We start from the raw sequence: 5581 nt of genomic DNA on the forward strand, positions 1-5581 counted from the left end.
CTTTGCACGTCACATGTTTAAAAACTATTTTATATTATATTTATGTTATTATTTGTATTTTCAATCAAAATCTGTTTAATGAAGGATTTTCAATATATCCAAAGTGCAATGCAGAATGGTCATTACAAAAATATGAGCAATCAACAGGCTAATTTTTCACTTAGCTGCTCAAAAGACACAAAAGATACCCCTCTCAGGAGAGAGAAGCTTGGTTTTTTACAGGTGGTTCTTGTTCAAACGTGGTCGTTTACCCCGCCATAAATATAAAGAAATAACTGTTGTCTCATATATATAATCGCAACCCTATATTCTAAATAAAGTTATATACTAACTTCAAAAACATTCAGATGGTTATTTATGCCTGGTTGTTTTTTGCAGTCCAGGTTGTTGTTGTTGTAACATTAGCAGACACATGATGGACAGTTCTTTATTAAGGTCTAATTGAAATCTCATTAGTCAGTAGTCAAATGATGTCAGCGTGTGTTTTAAATATATTGTTAATCATATTTAAGTATTGAAAGAAGGAAAAACAACGTTTTTTGTAAAATGCTGGCTGAAGGGGCGTGTGCTGTTTCTGTGATTGAACAGCTGGCAGGGTGGCGTCAACGGTGGACGAGAAATAAAGGAAACAAACTTAAGCTACTGCCCACAAGTCAGAACAGAAGCCCTCCTGCAGGTGGTCGGCTTTTTTATATCACAGAAGTGCATCACTGCTTCAGCTGCGGTAAAGAGGCATGTGAAAAAATGGGGAAGTCTGCCTTCCACAGTGCTTCTGAAAAGATAAACAATCAGTATTACTATCCACAAACTGATCGCAAAATAATGCTGCACATTTACACAGATTGACTTTGAGCTGCCCGGATCAACGACAATCTGGGGGTGGCTGCATCCTTTTATTTTAAAACAGTCCATCACTGGTCTGACAGCGTTGCACGAGTGCGTGCTCAAGAGATAGAGTGCTGTTTTCATGCGGCTTTCAGAATAAGGAACTTGGCCCTTTTTTGTTGCCTTATTTCTAACCACACCTATCCGTCGTTATGAGGAGGAAGTCCTCAGCCTGCATGTGTTATACTGTTAAGTTATATGATGTTCACGTCAGTTTCAACAAAAAAATATTTAGTGGCATGACTTAAATAATCTCCTCTTTAAATTTCAACATCTATTCCCAGTTTAAAGTGATTAAACACATTCAGTTTTTTATTTTGACATCCTTTTGAGGAGTCATTACGATGGCAGGAACAAACCATTCTCTTCAAGTAAAAGCACTAACGGTGATGATGACAACATGCTTCTAATGCAAAAAATTGCTACAAATTGTAAACCACATACAAAAAAGTGAATGCACAGAGGGCTTCCAGCAAAAAGTCGTTGTTTATTGGCTCAACTTTTACTGGACGTTTTTCTATTTAAACCGCATGATCAATGCAACAAAAGAGAAGTGAACAACTCGTCTTCCTGGACTTCCTGGAATGTTTGTTGTGTCACAGTTGTTACTCTAAATGCCCATAAAGCTTTGTGTCACTAAATATGGGGAGAGCTGCTTCAGAGATTATACTGTACATTTCTCACCACATGAATTGTGTTTGAGGGAAAGATGCAAAAGCCTCTAACATTCACCTCTAGTATTCATTTTGTATTCATCAGTTACACATATTTTTGAGTACAGGATGAACTTTTAAAAAGTCAAATGTGTTGAAAAAATTAATTTCTTAAGCACTGGGCGCGGGTTTAAGTGTACAAACAAGCACGTTTAATGTAAGTTTAAAGTCATGAAGCGCGCGAAAGAAGAACAACTAATGAGGGGAGGAGAGTGTGTGTTTGTTGGAGGAGGAGAGAAAAGAGAAGTTCCTGCTTTCCAGTGAAGAGAAGTGCGGCAGCTTAAAACCAACAGAGCTAAACAGGAACGTCCGTCGCACTGTGATCGCTTCTTTCATCCGTGTGAGTAACGCTGGTTTTATTTTGATTTTCTTTATAGTTAAACGTGTTGCGTGCAGTTCCCCGTGAGGGATGGCTGTCAGTCTTGTTCACTCGTGTTAGTTTCAGTGAACAAACATGGATTATCACAAGCGGATACGCATTACTCTGATAAAGTTCATTACAAGCACCGTTTTCTAAATGTTCCTTTTTTTTGTATGTGTTTGCTTCAGCAGACTGTAACGGCTGAGTTGGTGTAGCTTTACAACACAGGAAACTGCACATCTACAACTACTAAGTTGTAAGGAGGAACATTGGTTTGTGAGTCAGAGTGGTATAATATCTTTGCTCTCACTCTTCTTTCCTCATAATTTTGAACGTGTAATTTGGGTCTGTGTGAGATCAATTTGATTCTGACGTGTTAAAACCGCATCCGCGTAGTGGAACACTTCACAAATATTGTTGTGTTGCTGACTTAGTGGTTCCTAATCGTTCTGTTTTTGAGCTCAGGGAGAACGGCAGCACTGTTTTTTAACAGTCTTACTGAAGAATTCTGGTCAGAAAACTGCTAAATGATTTTCTAAAAACAAATATGCATGATTATTTTTGTAGACTTGGGTGATTTGATGTTTCTTTTCATATGTGACATTTTATGAACATTTTATTCCTCGGTCGTCGGCCATCACAGGGTGTTGAGAAAATATTCATATTTCAGACTAAACAATAAAAATGCCATAGAAACCTTCCACCATAGCATCCATTTTTCTTTGAGGGTTTTAATTTGTGTATAATCAGTGGAAAATAAGCATTGTATGTGTTTTGTTTGTGACATAAATTTGTCCTTTTTATTCAACGAGGAAGCGACGCTTCTTCCATGTTGAACAGGAGGAGGAAGTCCTCAGCCTGCATGTGTTATACTGTTAAGTTATTATGATGTTCATGTCAGTTTCAACAAAAAATATTTAGTGGTATGACTTAAATAATCTCCTCTTTAAATTTTCAACATCTATTCCCAGTTATTAAGTGATGATTCTACGGTATGACCTAGGATCAGCTGTGCTCCGAGACAACCAGCTATAGATCTTATTTAGCTGCAGAATGTTTTGTAAAACAATACAGACAATAAGAAGTAAACATTGCTTAAATGTTAAAGTAGTTTAATATCGGCAAAGCAACTTCAAGCTGTGTGTAAACCTATAGGTGGAACAGGAAGTTGTTAATGTAGTATTACATGCTGTTAACAAAATTGAGACAACGTTGGTCTCTGAAGTATAAATTCGTAAAATAAATTCTGATTTGTGCACTTTATTTATGACCAAAAAGTGGAATATTTTCTATGTTGACTCTGTAATCTAAAATCAGTACACAGTGCAAAATTACCTATCAATTAAAATGTATTGTCTGCAGTGAAGACATGGATTGTGACAAGATGAAGCTTAAAGGTTTCACTGTTGAACAAGAAGGCTCAAAACACAGTCACAAATCCACCTTAAATAAATGCAAACCCAGAGCCAAACAGAAACACCAGTTTTACGACCAAAGGAGAATCCTGTTTTGTTTTAAAAGTTAGTCAGCTAATAAAGTTACTCAGAGTCAAACATTTACTCTGTCCACATTGAGCAGCTGCCTTATCAATCCCTTCCTATTGTTCTTTATCTTTGTCCATCTCATAAAACGTAACAATTATGAGCAAAAGATTTCCTGAAATATCTTGTTTCAATATCAGCCTGAACATTGACTATGTGATTATAACAATAGTGATACTGAGAGAGATGAATACTTTCCGAGGTGGGACGTGGTGTAAAAAGTTTAGGAAACACTGAGTGAGATTATAGTTAGATTTAGTGACTTTATCTTCTCCACATAGTGACTTTAAAACCAAATGCAGAGCTTGTATGAATAAAGTAATACTGTTTATCACAAGAAGTGGTTGAAGGCATTAAAGCTTTTTATTCTCTTCTTGTACAGGATGTTTTGATCTGTGCTAGAAACAACTGACTTGGAGAGTGATGTCATCCACTACTGCTGATCAGTAAGTAAGGTTCAGCCTCATTATGGACAGAGTGATTGGGACCAAAGAGCCAATTTGTAATGATCAAAGAGAATACATTCCTGTTATCCTCATTTGTATATTTGTTGTATTATTAGTTAAGTTAACTGGATGATTAGAATGTAATCATGTAGTTATTGCAAATAATGTTAAGTAGAAGTATAGTTTATTTGCATTGAAGCTTAGAAATGTCCACTCCAGTCAAAGCAACATGACCATATCTGGATCCATAGCTGATGAAGTGAAGACAAACTGCTTTAAAAAGGACAAACCAACTATAGATCTTATTCAGCTGCAGAATGTTTTGTAAAACAATACAGACAATAAAAAGTCAACATTGAACGTTAGAAAAGTTTAATATCAGCAAAGCATCGTCAGGTTGAGTGGAAACACATAAGTGGAACAGCAAGTTGGCAGGAAATGGAACAATTCAGGCAACACAGGCCAAGTGAAAGTACAAAGATCTTATGTGTGCACTTCATTTTCAGTAGAGCAGAGTCTACCATAAGTCAAATTCAACCCCAGAGCCAAACAGAGAAATACCCATTCTACGACCAAAGGAGATACCCGTTCCCGCCACCTTTGCTTCTATTTGCGTTGGACTGATGCTGGCACCGGTGTCTAATGCCAGACCGAGTGTAGCTTTCACTGGACCAGCGGCGGCTGAAGCACTGGCCAGTTCTGCTTTGGCCATGGCTTTGGCACTTAAAGACGCCGCAGAGACTCCGGCTCCTACACCTGCATTAGGTCCTTTGGCCTCAGCATCAAACACGCTCCATTCAGCACGAGCGTATCCGACTCCTGCACCAGCGTATACTCCTGCTTTGGGAATACGCTTCCCGGGTTTATTCTCAAGTCCTTCTGCAATTGTTCCAGTACCTGCATAGGTACCAGCAGCAAAAGCATCACCAGGCCTATCAAAGGTGTCAATCATGCCCTCCAGCCTGGCTGAAGGAAGAGCGATACTTTCACCTTCTGCCTTAACTGCCTTGTCTGCAAACAAAGAGACATTGGTTTTCATCTCCAAGACGACTAGAGAACGATATTACCAGTGGAAAAGATTTTGAAAAATAATTCACTTACCCTCAGAGTCTGATTTGGGAAAAAGAAAACAGAAACTTTATTTCCTCATTAGAAGGCGAGTCCCTTTTTTAACACATCAAACTGACAACATTGTTAGAGCAACAGATTGAAGACTTTATTGTTCATGTGAGAATACACTTCATATTCAGTCATTTCAGTTATAGATTATTTAGAAGTTTATTGAAAGGTAATCTGACCCACCTGACATCTTCAGGGAGAAGTTTATACTCTGAAAGAAAAGGAGGAAATGTCAGCAGCAGATCAGAGCCAGAGATTCTCTGTGGTCAAAATATTCATTAAGACAAAAACAATTTGTTCATCAATGCTCAATCAGTTTATTTATGCTAATGAAGTTATAAGGAGCTCCTCCATCATCCTCTGTGAGGCAGATTAAACATTAAAACAAGAAAGAAAAGATACAAGTAACATATCATTACTCTGTACTCAATAAAAACAATTAATAAAAATAGTAATTATTGATGCATACAGCACCATTTGGTATATATTGTAAAATACCAGTCATGCCACAAAGCA

At 37.5% G+C, this 5581-nt stretch overlaps 1 long non-coding RNA gene across 2 annotated transcripts in view; it reads left to right on the forward strand.

Annotated features, from left to right (window-relative positions):
* LOC113747684 (uncharacterized) overlaps positions 1-4154 on the forward strand; it is a 14672-nt gene extending 10518 nt beyond the window's left edge. Inside the window, exon 5 of one of the 2 annotated variants that reach the window (XR_003463783.1) lies at positions 3883-4154. This is a non-coding gene — a long non-coding RNA (uncharacterized LOC113747684). The remainder of the gene's footprint in view (positions 1-3882) is intronic. The other variant, XR_003463782.1, reaches the window with a different exon arrangement.
* Positions 4155-5581: the final 1427 nt, after the last annotated feature.

This window comes from Larimichthys crocea, chromosome XV (assembly GCF_000972845.2).
Source record: "Larimichthys crocea isolate SSNF chromosome XV, L_crocea_2.0, whole genome shotgun sequence".
Lineage (NCBI taxonomy): Eukaryota > Metazoa > Chordata > Actinopteri > Sciaenidae > Larimichthys > Larimichthys crocea.